We start from the raw sequence: 18,532 nt of genomic DNA, 5'->3' as shown, positions 1-18,532 counted from the left end.
AGTTCCTGTTCCCATGTCCAGCCCAGAGAAGGCTCCTGTTCCCAAGTCCATCTCTGAGAGGGCTCCTGGTCCCAAGTTAAGCCCGGAGGCTTACAAATCAAAATTCACTGAGTTCAGATCCAGAGTCAACTGACAGGAATCTAATGGACATAAACATAAAATTATTCCCTTTCATCTTTAATATAACACTTTTGATGGATCTATTATCATTGTATAATGATAATTTTGGACTTTTTTTTAACCCTCTGGTGTTGTTCGGTCATTTTAAACTGAAAAAAAAAACTTTTGAATTTTAAAAAATAGCTATTTCATCAGGATGGTACAAAACTCGATGACTTTTATGGTGAACTTGATTTGAAAAAGCTAAATGGTTGTAAAAAATTAGTTACATTTGTTTTGTTCACGGTTAACAATGACCGCCAATGGAAATTAATGGTAAATACACACAGACACACATATATGAACTAGTGTGACTGTAACACAAAACACACACTCACCTACACACACACACACACACACACACACACAAACACATAAAATAAATGCAAAAACTGACATTTCAAACCAACATTTCTAAAAAAAAGAAAAATAATAAAATCTAAACCTTTACAATAAGTTGTCTTTGAGAATGTCTAAATATATATCCAAATCCACAACTAAATAAAAATAAGTACTTGTATCTAAAAATAACTAGAGAATGTACAAGCCTTTTTATATAGAGCTCTACATAAATCTAGTGGCTAAAACATGGAATTGCAGATGTTTTTTCTTTTTTCACTCCCACCAAATGGAACTAATCTGCCTTCAAAAATTAGATTTTAAAGGCATTGTCTCTATTTTAACATGCAATACTGCCATAATTGAAAAGTAATATATATATTTTAAAAAATATTATTTTCAATGGGAAAATTTTTTCATAATTATTGCATAAATATTTATTAGTACCATAAAATTTTCCACAACTAAATAAAAATAAGTACTTGTATCTAAAAATAACTAGAGAATGTACAAGCCTTTTTATATAGAGCTCTACATAAATCTAGTGGCTAAAACATGGAATTGCAGATGTTTTTTCTTTTTTCACTCCCACCAAATGGAACTAATCTGCCTTCAACAATTAGATTTTAAAGGCATTGTCTCTATTTTAACATGCAATACTGCCATAATTGAAAAGTAATATATATATTTAAAAAAATATTATTTTCAATGGGAAATTTTTTTCATAATTATTGCATAAATATTTATTAGTACCATAAAATTTTCTCAAAATACAAAAGAAAAAAAAAATATTATTGAACAAGAATATACTGCACTGATTTTACTGAGATTTCAGGTATTCGGTCACTTTTGACTGTGAATAACACAAGTGTGACCCCAATGTCAATGTATCATTTCAAACAAAAAGGCTGCAAATTACAACAATTCTGATAATGGATTATTCGGATAAAAAGCCTAACAATTGCATTTGAAATCTTATTCCACTTCTTGGAAATTAAAGACCATGAAAAATATTGTAAATGTATGAACCTGAATGCTGGACATGTGCAAAGAGGTATAAAGTATAAGTAATGCTGGTACCTCCTATAATAAACATAGTACTGTTTTACTGTAATTTAGTTTTTCCATAGGCTAAAGGCTAATGCCTTTACAGTTACTTATTATAAAATAACATTACTTGTGTTACAAGGGTTAAATATAGTTTGTGTAAATCCTAAATTTCACATCAATTAACAAATATTCTATAAAAATGAACAGATTTGTTAAAATGATTGCAGTCCCTTTTCAAGGTGCTGTCTACTGGATGACATGCATGTGCACACATTTGCTTATTGATGTTAAATGTCTGAACTCACAAAACACTACTAAAGTAAAAGTAAAAGTTACTAAAGTAACCTTGGTTCCCTACTAACAGGAATGAGCATTGTGTTCGCTAAAGCTTATGGGGCAAAATGTTTCTCTGAAATACTGAAGCCTGATTTGATAACGTTTGTGTAGCTGTACGAACAAATGGTATTTCAGCCCGCCAAAATGGGCAGGGCCGTCTGTCTATATAAGTTGGTGCTGATCCATTTCATCAGAATTTTTCGACTCCATCAGCATCAACTCCTGCAGCATTTTAGCATGGTTGGATACACAATACCCGTTTCCATTATCTCAGGGAACCTGGGTTATGTTAGTAACTGAAGTGTTCCCTTTCAATACGGTTTGCTCACATTGCGTTCACTAACGCTTATGGGGAACAAAATCCAATGGCACCATGCTATAAGTGCAGAACGAAAAGCCATCCTGTTAGCCCAGCCACAGGGCATCCAAAGTAAGGGCCCTAAGGGAAGCGTGGACTAATAAGGAACAGAGCTAACCAAGAATCAGTGAGGCCCTGTCAGGGCTGTCCTTAGGCGGGTGCAACAGCTTGAGGGTGTGCCGCGGCGAATGGACTGAGGGGGAAACACACACGATCGCGAATGGACCGAGTGGGTCCCCGCTCCCTACCTCGCACCGGGCCCCGCGTCAGCTAAGGAAGGCCCTGGCCAGAATCCTTGGACAGAAATAGTCCTGACCACTGGCAGGGGTACAGCTTGGTTAGGTGGATAATATCCGTGCTTAAAGGGCAGAGAAAGTGTGCGCCCTGGTCATCCTCCATAACAGGAAGAGCTGAGAGGGTAATAACCTGTGCTTTAAACAGAGTAGAGAGCACCTTAGGCACATAGCCTAAGTTCATTAGGCCCAAACTCAAGGCAGAATGCACTCACTGAGAGTGCCTGCAGGTCGCCCACTCATTTGACCGACGCTAAAGCCAGCAGAAGGGCGGTCTTAAGTGACAGGGGCTGCAATTTGGCCGTCTGTAACGGCTCAAGGACCGTGGAAAGATCCCAGGTTGGAACAATATGAGGCCACAGCGGATTGAGTCTCCTGGCTCCCCTCAAGAACTTCATGACTAAGTCATTCTTCCCTATTGACTGGCCGGCCATGAAAGGGTGATTCGTTGTGATGGCTGCCACGTATACTTTGAGCGTGGAAGGAGTGCGGCCCTTATCAAGCAGCTCCTGTACGGAGGACAAGATCGAGTTTTGCTTTTTTTTGAAAACACTGAACTTCAAACTCATTTATGCCGCTTTTTTATCATTCTTGAAGTGAAATTTTGCCCAGTTGGTGATTAAATAAACTGTTTTAGACCGCCACTTGAACTGAACGCGACACGTCCAGTGTGTGTGTAATTGGGGTTCTCTAAGATTCAGCACTGCGCTGCGGTTTTTGCCCATTGTGCGACTGCCATATTTTGTTATTTTGATTAGATAATCATCAATTGTTCAAGAATAAAAGTGTGAGAGTATACATACAATATCCATATGTATGTAATTTCAATGCTATGGTCTTTGTGTAGATATTTAAAGATGGCCATCTAGTGAGAGTGTTAATTTCAACATCTACTAATACATTTTTACATTTTGAAGTTGCTTCTGTTAACATTAGATATTAAGCTATGTACTAACTTTAATGATCAATGTATAATTAATATTTAATATTAATATTAATATTTATTTACAAAGTATGGTTAAGTACTTTTTAATACTAAAGCACTATTTAAATTTTCGTTTAGCATCCATTTTTAAAAACTATCAGTTGATTAATCACATCTGCCAGTGTTGTCCTAGCCATCTGTATCTGTAAAATCCACTATCGGTCGACCTCTATTATGAATGCCACCACTGTCATATTGTCCAATCGGATGAGGGCATGGTGCCCCTTTAGGGCTGGCAGGAAGGTTTTGAGAGCATGAAAAACCACCATCATTTTCAGGCAGTTGATATTTTGAAGTTGCTCCAGGCTGGACCAGGAACTGGATGCCGGTCTGCCCTCGCACAGTGCCCCCCAACCTGAGTTCGAAGCATCTGTCGTGACAACCTTCCTTCTGGAAACCAGTCCCAGCTGGATGCCTGTCTGATACAGGAGAGGGGCCTTCCAAGGGGCCTCAGCCTTGACAGGCGGAGGCAGAGCTGTCCCATATGCCAAGCATGGAACGGTAAGTGTGCTTTTAACCAGAATTGAAAGGACTGCATATATAGGCTCAAGGGAACCACAGAGGTGGCCGCTATCAGGCTTAGCATCCTCTGTTTCCTGAGGGGAAGACAAACTCCCACTTTGCATGACGCCACGAGCTGCTGAATGTTCAGGTGGGTTCCAGCATGAGACAAGAATGAAATGAATCTCAAGAACGGTCTGAGATAAGGGGCTATTTGGATGTGAAAGTAAGCATCTTTCAGATCCACCGATAAGAACCAGTTCCCTGGGAAAACCTGTGTGAGGATCTGCTTCAAAGTCTACATCCTGAATAGTAACTTCATCAGGACGCAGTTCAGGTGCCTACGATTGAGGATGGGCCTGAGGACATCATTGTAACAACGTTCGTAGGTCGGGAAGAAGGAGGCGGAAACCGGCGAACATTTAAGATTTTAATAAAATAAACAAACACAAAATGAAAGTAAAGCGGCAGCCCCTCGCGGACGACTGCCGCACACAAAACACAAAATAAAGTCCAGGCCTGGTCCTCTCTCATCTTTCACTGTCGTCACTCCTCCTTTTATCCTTCCGGAGCTCCTCCGTGGGACTTGAGACCGGTGAGTGGTGCAGGTGTCGCTCATCATCAATTACTCCACCGGCCTCGCTCCATTCACACGGCTCTCGGCCCCGCCCCTCTCGTCACAACCATGATACTACTGAATGGCTGTCTGAAATAGAACACTAGCTTGAGGGCAGCCGGCAGCGAGTCCCCCGTTCCCTGCTCCTCCCCAATCATGGCAGATGGCAGCAGGCTCCGGCCTCCTGGCAAACGGGGCCGACTCCTCCGCTCCCTCTCGGATGGCAGCCACCCAGCCTCGCTCCGTTCCCATGGCTCTCGGCCCCGCCCCCACTCGTCACAATCATCTTTCTTTGGAACGAGGAAATAGCGGCTGTCAAAGCCAGACTCGGTGAGTGCTGGGGGGACTTTCAATGGCAACCTTCGCCAACAGACACTCTATTTCGGAATGCAGAACATCAGCATTGTTACCCTGGACCAAAGTTTGGACCACACCCCTGAAGGTCTGGGAGGAGGTCTTCAAGCGAATTGGAGCAAGTGGCCTTGTTTTATAGTCTGCAGGACCCAGCTTCCCAAGCCTGACTCCAGGCAGCGAGTCTGACTCCATTTTTTTTTGTCATTTGGTCCCCTATAACAGCAGTAGTTTGCTTGGGTGCATGCATGGTAAGTAGTATGGGCCAAGTGTCTGTAGTGAACACAGAGCCTTCAATGCCTAGAGCTGAATGGGGGATTGGAAGACAAGTGTGCGACTTCTTGGAGGGAGGTCTGGCCGCAGCAGGACTTCTGCTTCTTCTTTCCTCATGCATCAGTATGGATTCTGTGGCTCAGGCTCCAATGTCACCTTGAGATGGGGGCCCTGGCGCTTGGGATAGCGCTTGGCAATCTGAGGGCACTTTCAGAGCTCAGGCTCTGGCTTTGACTGAGGCTGAGCGGGCGAAGATGCGGGCTTTAGTGGCTGTTGAGTGGGCGGAGCCTTCTGGTGACTTGAATCAGCTGCTGAGCTGGAGCGCTTGGGTAGGAAATGAAGCATGGCTTGTGACGACTTCTGAGCTGAAGTGAAGCGTTCAGCGAATCCATCCACAGTGGGGCCAAACAGCCCTGTGGGGGAAACTGGGGAGTCAAGGAAGGCGGCCTTGTCCATGTCCTTGATCTCTGTGAAGTTGAGCCAAAGGTGATGCTCAAGCACCACCAGTCTGGCCATTCTCCAAACGATTGCCTGGGCTGTTGACTTTGTAGCACAGAGCCAGGTTAGTAGCACTGTGCAGCTGTTTGAAAGCAGCGGGGTCTGGGCTGGACTCATCCATGGAGCGGAGTTTGGCCTAAAAGACCTAGAGGACCGCCATAGTATGGAGCGCAGAGCCAGCTTGTCCAGCCATGGAGTAGACTCTAACTGCTAGGGCTGAGGTGGTCCTGCAGGGATTGGAAGGGTGAAATGCCTTGGCTTTCCATCCCAGGGCCATGGGTGGGCAGAGATGGCCTCTTCGAGAGGAAGAAGCTTCTCATACCCTTTTTGCTCTGCACCATCAATGAAGGGGAAGGTGGAGGAAACAGAATAGTGGATGCAGGCCGTGTAGGTGGCGCGCCACTACTTGGTGAGTTCGTCATGAACTTTAAAGATGAATGGTGCAGGTCTCTAGCTGGGGGCTCACTGACAGCACCCTGGCAGGAGCCATTCATCGAGTTCTTCTGGGGCCGACCATTCTAAACTGAGCTCTTCAATGGCCTTGGTAAGAATGCAGATGAGCTTGTTGTCCACACTGGGCCTGACATCACTTGGTTCTCTGGGCAGAAGGGAGCTGGGATTCTCCATGAAGCATGACCAATCCTCCTCATCAGAGGCTGCAAATGACAGGGAGACATAAGCAGCATGCTCTTCAGATTCTCCAAAAGAGACCAGACTGCTCACTCCTGACGAGGGGCGTTGATCCTCACAGGAGACGTGCACTGGGGAATCCTCTCACTGTGAGGCATGCGGGACCTGTGCCAGCATGAGCTCACTCAGGCCCGCTCAATCTGAGCCCTCTGACTCCGCTGTTTCTTCCTCCAAGGCTCCTGGGTGGAAGGAAATGGGAGAGCATGAGGGGAGCGGTTGCTTAAATGAAAAAAAGCTATCCGTGAGTGTAGCAAGGCAAGACTCATGCTCTCACAGTGAAAGCAGTCCATCTCTGTGAGCCCTATTTCAGAGTTGACACGGCCCAGGCAACTCACTGTGCTCGTCGGAGGCGAGACATTTTGCAACAAACATCACATAAATATGCTCAATTAGAGGGGAATTTGATATTAAGTGTTGCCAGATGGCCACAGGGGAGAAGTGCTGCGAGAGTGAAGCGTCTTTTCGCAGCCGGGGCTCTTCTACAGTGAGTAGTAGGCTTCTTTGTTCTTCTTTCTTCTGAGTCCATCGAGGAGACAATCTTTGCGCTGAAGGAGAAAGACTCTGATGTAATGGTATTCAGCTCTGACTTACATTGGTAGGCGGCCCTGCCTTTTTTGACAGACTGAAATGCCATTGTGCAGCTACACAAACATTATCAAATCAGGCTTCAGTATTTAGGAGAATTGGCCTTCCCCCATAAGTGTTAATGTGAGTGAACCATATTGAAAGGAAACTTTGAATTTCTCAGTGGCCAAATGTGTTTTTCAATACTGCCAAGTGGCATCACTGATGGAGGTTTTCAGCCAGTGCCACAGCTCACACATGCAACTAATCCATGATGAAATTTGCAGCCCATGTATTTGAAACACACAAAGTACAAAAAGTTTGGTTTTGATTTAGTTGAAAACAGTCAAAGTCTCTCTAGACTGAACTTTAGATGTGTGTTTTCATAGTAACTCACATCGAAGAAACTCCTTTCTGGTCTGATATTCAGGAGTGCCAATGACCTGGATGGTTTTCACTACAGATACCAAAACACATCTGCAGTTTAATTCTCATGAAGAAACTAAATTAAACTATTTATATATTTAATGAATGGTGCAAAACTAATTTCTGAGAATAAATTAATATTTACCTCTTTCAGATATGTTTTCTAAAGTCTCTCTGGAAAACTGCTGCAGTTCATCTCTGAGTTGAAACTCAATTTTCACTACAGCATCCAAAGAGAGATCAGAACTGATAGTGAAGTCATCTGTATATCCAGGGAGAGAGCCAGACGCAAAACTCTACAGACACAAAGAAAACACAAACTCCAAAAACCCTGTAATTACAAAAGCTTATTAAAGTCCTCAGTGTTTGAGAAGATCTTTGCTACCTGAAGGAAATGAACATGATCATTAGTCTTTGAAAGCTGCTTCATCTCAGCATCTCTCCACCTCAGCTCATTGATCTCCTGCTCCAGTCGCTTCAGTCGTCTTTCAGCTCGATTCATTGCAGCTCTTTTCTGATCTCTGATTAGCTGCATCACCTCAGAGTGACGTTTCTCAATGGAGTGGATGAGTTCAATGAAGATCCTTTCACTGTCCTCCACTGCTGTCTGTGCAGAGCGCTGTTATAGGACACACATTACAATCAGTTCATTGGTACCAGTTCATTGGTATTGGTACCTCATAGTGGGTTTCAGTGGGACAATAAGTGGGAGCTCCAGCACTGGAGGAGTTTCTCAAACTTCTCTTCTTCTCCAACCTTATGAGACGCCACAGCCTTTCTCAGCTTTATCTGCCTCTGCTGGATTATCTTCTGTATTTTTATCAGTGTTTCCTCAAAATGTCTCTGCAGAAAAAATATGTGAATAAATGTTTTGAACACAGTCTCATCTGCTCACCGCGTTTATTTAATCAAAAATACAGAAAAAATATTGCGAAAACAGCTTTATCTGCCTCTGCTGGATTATCTTCTGTATTTTTATCAGTGTTTCCTCAAAATGTCTCTGCAGAAAAAATATGTGAATAAATGTTTTGAACAGTCTCATCTGCTCACCGCGTTTATTTAATCAAAAATACAGAAAAAATATTGCGAAATATCATTACAATTAAAAAATAAATAAATAAATAAATAAAAATATTCTATTGTAATATATTTTAATAATGTAATGTATTCCTGTGATGGCAAAGCTGAATTTTTAGCATCATTACTCCAGTCTTTAGTTTGACATGATCCTTCAGAAATCATTCTAATATGCTAAGTACACGTTTCTGATTATTATCAATGTTGAAAACAGTTGTCTGGCTTCTTATTTTATTATAAACCATAATACGTTTTATTTTTCAGGACACTTGATAAAGAGAAAGTTCAAAGAACAGCATTTAGATGAAATATAAATCTTTTAAAACATTATAAATGTATTTACTGTCGATTTTGATAAATTTATTTCATCCATGCTGAATAAAATTATATATGTCTTTCAAAAAAAAAAAAAAAACTTAACAATAGTAATTTGTGTTATATTTTAGAGAGAATGATCTAATGGCTGTATGAGTTCAAGTACTGCACCTCTAAACACAATTAATTACATCTGTTTCCCTGGTTGAGAGAAAACTCACAAGACAAATGAGGATAGAAACAGCTGTCGCTCTTACTGTTTTTTTCAATCATTTTTGCACTAATAACAGAACCTTGATGTCATTTTTCAAAACTCTAGACACAAAACTCAAAACAGTGATTATTTGTAACACAGGCTGTCCAATGTTCAAAACTGTGCATATTGTGTTCATATCTTTAAAGAAGCCTTGCATTTGCAGAAGCATTGCTTCAAAAAACTAATTTATTATGAAATATCATAGGAACATTACTTTAGATCACCCACACACAAGATACCCATAGTTTCACTGTTTAGTTGTTAGTGCAATCATTAAATATATTTGTTCAAAACACATGATGTAGCTTTCATTATGGTTCTACACATTCATACATCATTGTAATAGACTAGAGAGAAAAGTACAGACACTGGAATCATTAAACAAAATTTGAAAATTACTGATGAAATAAACAACTCAGCAGGTTTTTCAAAAAACTTGAAATAAGAAAAAAATGATTTGAAAAAAAAAGATAAGAAAAAAACTACAGTAGGCCTACAGTAAAATGTCACTCACTGCACTTCTATGTTTTTATCAACCCTGTCTTGTGAATTTGGCCACAGGTTTTTGGCCAAATCATAATGGATGTTTTCATTAGCTAAAATCTTGGAAAAAAATCTTCTGGCATGGCAAAAATAGGCCTGGCATTGCACTTTCATAATCTAAACATTTAATATTGTTCATCATTTTCCATAACAACTATGCTTCAAGAGTAATGCAACAGTTAGGTAGCATTTTGAGCAGTTGTATCAATTGATAGTTAGATCATTGTAATGAAATTAATAGACACTCAATTCAGATGTAATGTGTGCATTGCATTTTCAAATAGTAATACTTTGATGTTAAGTTGTGTCATTTTGAACCGGTTATTTTAGTTCAATGAACAAAATATCTTTGGTTCATGTGTATTGTATCCAGGCATTTGGAAAAAGTGTTAAGTGCTTTGAAAAATGTGCTTTTTGATCATCGGTTGTGAATGATGTGTTTAGAGTTTTGAAAAATGACATGAAGGTTCTGTTATTAGTGCAAAAATGATTGTAAAAAAACTGTAAGATCCAGTTTGGAGCAGTACCTGTTTCTCTGTCCTGAACAGCTGAACTGATCCTCAGCCCATGAGATATTGGCTTCTGCCATTTCACTATGAACACAGACAGAGAGAAAAAATAATCAGATTTGAAACAGCCAAATTCATTTTTACTTTTTTTTTTTTTTTTTTTGAGGTAGTATACTGAACTTTTAGGAAAGTTTATGTTTAAGAATGTGGTTGACATCTGAAAAGAAGGTATAGAGAAACTATACTCATAATTTTCCAGAAGGATTTAATTTCCTATAAACATAGTAATGTGATAATGCAGCACATCAGTGCAGCCCTCGATTCTGGAAATATTTTACTCATACAGATTTTAAAAAATTCGAGTTACAAGCCATGAACAAAACCAACCAAAAGAAGTAAATTTGAAGCACAAAGATGTGAAATTCGGACAAAGACTGTGAACTTTATGGCTTTAATGAGGGAAAGAACTAAAATCCCATAAAGCATTGTGAATGATTTAACATATGATTTAACATATAACATATAAAGTTCTACAAACAAAATTGTATAAAGCAATAAAATGAATTATAAAGAAAGTCCATTTAAGAACTTGAAACGAGATCAATTTGAACGGAAACACATTTTTTAAAACTGTAAATACTGCAGAGATTAATTCAAATGATTGTACACTGACACGACATGCATTTTATTTGTTCTTCATGCTTACACTTGTAGTGCATTATTTTGTGTTAATGTGTTGGAAGGAGACACATTAACACAAAAAATGGTTTACCTGTCTAATCACTGTTATTCCTCTGGAAAACAACTAATACACAAACAGTGCGCGTGACGTCTGAGCAAAAATGCTGCTCTGAATAGGCTATTTGTTTTAATGACGAACACATTAATAGTAGGCTATACTGAAGAAAATTACATTTTCTATATTCTATTAAATAATTCAGGTTTTCCGTGTTTTCACTTCGTTATTGTCACGCTTCACGAGGGAGGAACGAGGAGACGCTGGCGAATACATTAACTAGAATTTAATTCAATAAACAAAGGGATACAAATACTGGAACTTATGAAGTGCAGGACTGGAACAGGGCGGAGACAAGGAGAGCCTCAAGGGCGGAACAGGAAGCCATGGCGGAGCAGAGAGTTCAGTGAGCCATGGTGGAGCAGGGAGCTCAGGGAGCCATGACGGAGCAGACAGTTCAGTGAGCCATGGTGGAGCAGGGAGCTCAGGGAGCCATGGCGGAGCAGACAGTTCAGGGAGCTATGGCAGATCAGGGGACTCAGGAGGCCATGGCAGATCCTCCGTGACCTTAGCTGGCTCGGCCACCACGGGCATATTGCCCCCCCCCCAAAAAAATGTTCTTGGGGCAAATTAAGAATTCTGGGGGGCGCTCTGGAGGAGCGTGCACTTGAGGGCACTCTGGAGGTGCGAGCACTTAAGGGCGCTCGGGAGGGGATTCAGGGACTGGAGCCCTCCTTGGGCTAAGCACGGGGACAGGAGCCCTCACTGGGCTAAACTCGGGAGCAGGAGCCCTCACTGGGCTAAACTCGGGGGCGGGAGTCCTCACTGGGCTAGACTCAGGGACCGGAAACTTCTCTGGGCTAGACTCGGGAACAGGAGCCCTCCGCGGGCCAAACTCGGGAACAGGAGCCCTCTGCTGGCTATACTCGGGAACAGGAGCCCTCCGTGGGCTATACGCGGGAACAAGAGCTCTCCGTGGGCTATACTCGGGAATTGGAGCCCTCCGTGGGCTATACTCGGGAACAAGAGCCCTCCCTGGGCTTAACTGGGGATCTGGAGTCCTCCCTGGGCTTAACTGGGGATATGGAGCCCTCACTGGGCTTAACGGGGGATCAGGAGCCCTCCCTGGGCTTAATGGGAAAAGGTTTCCTTTTAACTTGCTGATACTTGATATTTTATATTACACCTGATATTTTTTCCATAATGTGCGTTATCATCATCGGTTATATTTTCTTGGCAATATAATCAAACTGAGCTGAATGTGTGCATGAGCATTGCTCACATAAAGAGTAAGAATATTTACAGAAAATAGAATGGCTGGAAAGGAAGTCTCAGGCCATTCAGTTATCTCGACGGGTAACAGGACCAGTGCATACAGAACCCTGGCATCACCAAACGCTGTCATGGCTCTTTTAAGAGCCACAGAACGCTGCCTGATTAAGGACTCTGACCTGGCAAATGTGTATAACAAGGAGATACACAAACTTGAGGAGGCAGTTTATGCAGTACATATAACCAGTGCAGAAGCAGCCAATTCCATCATGAGTCATGGTTTGTTACTCACCACATTGTGCACCACAATGGCAAAGCCCGGGTGGTGTTTAATTGGTCTTTCAGCCACGAGCAGACAAACCTAAATGACAATCTACTGCCTGGTCCCACCCTTGGTCCACCACTGCTGGGAGTCTTGCTTAGGTTCAGACAGTATGCCATTGCCATAAGTGGAGGCATACGAGCCATGTTTCAACAGATCAGACTGCTACCTGAAGACCAGCCACTGCTCCGCTTTCTTTGGAGGGACATGGAAAGAAATTGCACCCCTGAGATCTATGAATGGCGAGTATTACCATTTGGGACCACCTGTAGTCCATGCTGCGCCACATATGCTCTCCAGAGGCATGTCAGAGACATGCTATGGAAGAGGGTTGGAAGCTGGGATGAACCTCTACCAGCTGACCTTCTCTCAGAATGGCAGGCATGGGAAGAAGAGCTTCCAAACCTACAAAGAATAACACTACCTAGGTGTTACACACCAGCATGAAACAACACCTCCTCCACTATCGATATACATGTCTTCTGTGATGCTTCAGAGAAAGCATATGGCTCAGTGGCATATTTACGGGTAGAAATGGGTGACTACATTCAAGTTGTGTTCATCATGACGAGGTCACGCGTGGCACCTAAGAAGCAACTCTCCGTGCCACGCCTTGAACTCTGTGCAGCATTGTCTGGGGCTCAGCTTGCCAAAACACTGAACTCTGAACTTACTCTTAACATCAGACAGACAGTCATGTGGTCAGACTCAACAACCGTGTTACAATGGATAAAGTCTGAGTCATGCAACTACAAAGTGTTCATAGGCACACGAATTGCAGAGATTCAAGACCCCACTGAATGTGAAAACTGGAACTACGTGGATTCAGACAACAACCCTGCTGACGATATAACCCGGGGTAAGACCCTCATAGATCTGTCCCACACCTGCAGATGGAACCAAGGTCCAGAATTTTTCCATCAATCTCCAGACCACTGGCCAATCCACCACTCAGTGCCAGTTGAAGAATCAGAAGAACTCCGCAAATCCTCATTTTGTGGTAATGTCTCAATCAGTCATGCCTCTTTACCTAATGTAGATGACTGCAAATCATGGAACGACCTCATCAAGAACAAATATAAGTCTCTGCATGGGGCGGCAGCACCCCCTATGTTTTCAACAGAACGCATAGAGACTGAAATGGCTGTACTTCAAGCCAACAAACCTGTGCATTCAAACAGTCGATTAAGGTCCCTTGCTCCAGCATAAGACCCTGATCTGGGCCTGATTAGAGTTGGTGGTCGATTACGCAAAGCTGCAACACTACCAGAGGATGCACTTCACCCTATTGTGCTGGCACCAGAACACCCCATAACCAAACTATTAATCCAAGATTTTGATAACCGCCTGATGCATGCAGGTCCTGAAAGAATCTTTGCCGAGTTAAGACGAACCTATTGGGTTCTCAGAGGCCGCCAGATGGTCAAAAAGCACCAGAGACAGTGTGCTGAATGTAGGAAATGGCGTGGTAAGCCTGTTGTACCTAAAATGGCGGACATGCCTGTTTCTCGTCTGAGGATTAATCAGCCTCCATTCTGGTCGACAGGGATGGACTGTTTTGGTCCCTACACGATCAAAATTGGCAGACGGCAAGAAAAGAGATGGAGCATAATATTTAAATGTCTCACTACAAGGTGTGTACATCTTGACTTGTTATGCAGCATGGATGCAGATTCCTTTTTATTAGTCCTCAGACGCTTCATAGCAAGGAGAGGAAATCCCTTTGTACTTATTATGTCACATAAAGACATAATCATCCACCAAGTGATTTACCCGTCACAGCTGGATCTCTGTCCAAGTGATAAGGTTCCCCAAAACCATCAATTTCCAAATCGGAATAAGAATCTTGTTCCTTAAGCCATGTTTCCGTAAAAGCAAGAAGGCATGCACTGCTATACTCCTTAAGGTACTTAACATTTGCCCGAAGCTCATCCAATTTATTACGGAAAGACTGAACGTTAGCCAACATAACCGTAGGGAGAGGCATGCGACGATGGCCTTGTCTCTTCAACCTCTGGCGCACGACACCACGACTCCCCCTCTTCCTCACTTTTTTCGGCTTGGATATCCATCCTTGATTCACATCAGTAGAGTCCGAACTAATAACTTCTGCTGGGAACGCCATCAGAGGATCCACCGTGCCAACTTCAGAGTTACGAAGTAGTAGGAGAAACTCGCGGCTATACCGTATAGGTTCATGGAAGTCGCAAAAAAGCATCAGAAAGTAGCAAAAAAACATAAAAAGTAAAAAAGAGCCAGACATATTAAAAGAAGTCATTGTTATAAACAAACACCACAAAATAAAAAATAAAAAAACTGCACTGCACACTACCAAACTGCTGCTGCGTTTCGCCGTACCACAGCGCCACCCGACTCCACCCATCTCATATCATGTCACGATTATACCGTCTCTGAGGAAGTCCTTAGCACGGTGTTGATCGAAGTGGAGGGTATCTTGAATTCAAAGCCTCTGGGGTATGTATCATCTGATATAGCAGATCTGGACCCTATTACCCCCAATTTGCTGCTTATGGGGCGGCGGGATACTTCTCTACCTCAGGAGGTGTATGGACCCAGCAATCTGCTTGGACGGCGTCGCTACAGACACAACCAAGTGATCGCCGATCACTTCTGGACCCAGTTCCTCAGAAACTACCTACCAAGTCTTCAGCTTCGACAGAAGTGGCAGAACATCACACCAAGCCTAACCATCGATCAGGTTGTATTGATTGCAGATTCCCAACTTCCCAGAGCCCAATGGCCTGTCGGTAAGGTAACAAGAGTCCTACCAAGTGATGACGGTGCAATCAGAGCTGCTGAAGTGGACATTAAAGGCAACACATACATCCGCCCTGTGGCTAAACTGATTGTGCTACCAGAAATGCCTGAAGATTAGTTTGTGCTGCCATCACTAAGCTGGGACATTTTGTGGACTTACAAATTTCCTGTGTAAATTTGTGGGACGGCTGTACAAAATTCCCTGCATCATGCACATAAAGTTTTCAGTTCGGCAGCATCCAGCATAGCAGAGTAATACTGAGTTTCCCTGGCTTTGTTTATTCCTTTAAAGTCTGTATTTCTTTGTGTGGTATTGCTGTGCGTTAATAACTCCAAACCACACATTTTTGTGCATATCCACACAAACCAATAAACATTGAGTTTGGACATGTTCACTCTGGAGTAGCTGCAGTTCTTTCTAACCGAAGAATTAGGCCAGCTGAGTTCCAACCATCCAACTGCACACAGAATATCCCACAACAAGCACTCACGCAATGCTTATGTTATTAATTTCAACAATTTGAAAACAAAGTATAACAGTAATAATAATTGGCACGGTTTGATGTGATATGAGCAAACCGATCGTTAGATTTAATCACCATTGATAAGGCAATTTATTGTAATGCTTTTTTGCTCAGTTGATCAGAACAAAAGTGGCAATTATTACTTACTTGTTCAGATGATATTCTCCAGTGAAAACTCTTATTTGGGTCATACTTTCAAGATGTAGAATCTGTGAATACAAAGTGCAGTATATCCACACCCAGTGCAGTGACTGACAGCCACACATTAGATTCATCCGCGCTGGAGCCGTGCTGGTGCATAACCCACGCAAGGAAGATAATTCCGCAAATAGCTGCAATTGCAGGTTTTCAAACAGAGATGGCGACAAAGAGGCAAAACTTACAGACTGCAGCTTTAAGTAGATTTTTCTGGTAACAATACTTTACTTCACTATTTATTTTTCTGACAACTTTTTACTTTCACTCCTTACATTTTTACACAAATATCTGTACTTTCTACTTCTTACATTTTCAAACAGGCTCGTTACTTTAGTTTTAATCTGTATTTTCGCCATTCGATAATAAGTTTCTAATGGCGCTTTTCCACTGCATGGTATGGTTTAGCTCGGTTTGTGTTTCCACTGCAGTTTAGTATCGCTTAAGAGTGAGCGGAATTATAGACATATCATTAAAACTTTTTCATTCCACGTCATCCCATCAAGCTCTCTCTGGATCCGCTCCTCGGCTATCAATATAAAATATATATTAAGTTGCGTTCGATCCTCGCTGGCTGTGCTGATTTACCCTGCGTTCCATTCGGAAGGGCTCATCCCTATGCCCTAATCCCTAAATAAAGGGTTTACTCTCTGGAGTGAAGGGATTGAGGGTCAAAAAAACTATTTTTTTGGAACGCACTTCTGCATCACCTTAAGGAGACGATCAAGGAGGCACCTTCGTCGCACATTTTGTACGCTGGTTGACCCCCAATCGTCTTTTACGTTAAATATAATCTATATTTGTGTATGTAATGTAATGTAATATGTATTTGTAATGTATATTGTGTCTATGTATTTGAAACATTTGAATGGACTGATAAAGGTAGCTGTAAAGCATTTTTACAAAACAATGTACCAAATCTAACTCGTAAAAATATTACAGTAGTATAGAAAAATACTATGCATACATTTATCGGTGAATTCGAACTCTGTGACGCCAAATATCCTGTGCAAAGGATCATGGGGGCCTGTAGTGTCCATCAGTTGTACCCTTCGAAATCCTTCATTCCGACGGGCCCTTTGAAGTGGCCAGTTGGAACAACCCTTCAATATGGCGGCCATGATTGTTTTCACTCCGAAGTGCCCTTCGGGAGGTGATATATCCCGTTTGGAACGCACCGTTAATCTAGCATGGTTAAGGCTAGAAGGGATACAGCTGCGGCTACTGGGCATGCGCACATCAATACAGCGTAATTTTTGTCACACTGTACAACAATAATTAATATTTTTTCATTATTGTAAGGGGAAGGTTTAGGGTTGGGGTAGATGTAGACGTTAAACACAATCTAATAGGTAGAAAATGTATTTCATTGTTCGTTTCCGGTCGGAGCTGTATCCCTTCTAGCCACAACCAGCTAGCCGGTCTCGTGTAGCAAGTTCAATGACATGGCGATTCTCTCCGGCCAATCAGTGATCAGCAGGGTTTACACGTCGCATTTTGGCAACGGTATGGCTTTCTTGGAACCTCAGCCGAGGTGGTACTGAAAACAGTACCAGGAACTGTACACAGTGGAAACACCCCCAAAAGCGAGCCGTGCCGTACCATGCAGTGGAAAAGCGCCATAATAAAAAAGAAATCGGCTAGTCTTGACTGGCAATGCTCCGATTCGGCTCGCGCGAGTTCTGCGCCTCCACCAAAAGCTTTTGATCAGAGTAATCAGTGCAACAAAGAGAATGGACTGGAGCAGAGAGGCAAAACTACTGATCTGTTCAGGACTTCAAGTGCAGGTCAGTTTCATCTGTAAATAGGCTGAATTTCGGCGCGGGTATTGCGCATAATTCTACACATTACTGCAGGTTTCGCGTTTATAATGCGGGAAATTCCCTCAAACATTTATGCACTTATAGCATTTAGGTTGAATCCAAACTGATTATCAAAGCAGTTCGGTCATTTTAAAACTTTCTGTGAGACGTAATTTCACAAACAATGTGACTCAGCAGTACAACGAAATTCAGACCTTGGTTAAGCATTAAACTGCTAGCAACAGTTAGCAGTGGCACCCCATTACTATCATCACTCAAAATACTGTATGCTAAAGGACATCATTATCTGTTGTAATTACAGTAGTAATTTAGCAGACAAATTTTCACATTGTTTTGTAATAGGTTTAGGGAGCTAAGGCAGACAACAACTGCCTTAGGACAACAACCGCCCTTATGAAAATTAACCATGGGTTTACTACAAATAAAACCAAAAACCATGCTTACTAAGGTAACAACAAATTATGGTTTTGCTACACTAACGATAGTTCAACCATGGAATTTGTGGTAAAACTATGGTTAAACAAATGGTAATCAAGCCATTAAAAAACTATGATTACTTTTAATAAAAAAAAACCATGGTTAATTTTCATAAGGGAAAAATATGACTCATGATAATGCAATAACATTTTCAATATTAGGATTTTTCTATAAAGATATTGTCATGGTGTATTTATTGTTGCACTAATTTTGACATTTAGGCAATTTAGAAAATATAGTTATTTTGCACAGCCCCAGCCTAAGGA

The sequence above is a fragment of the Sinocyclocheilus rhinocerous genome, unplaced genomic scaffold, assembly GCF_001515625.1.
Source record: "Sinocyclocheilus rhinocerous isolate Xijiao unplaced genomic scaffold, SAMN03320098_v1.1 scaffold1965, whole genome shotgun sequence".
NCBI classification, from domain to species: domain Eukaryota; kingdom Metazoa; phylum Chordata; class Actinopteri; order Cypriniformes; family Cyprinidae; genus Sinocyclocheilus; species Sinocyclocheilus rhinocerous.
The sequence above is the reverse complement of the archived record's forward strand: the minus strand, read 5'-3'. Positions refer to the sequence as shown.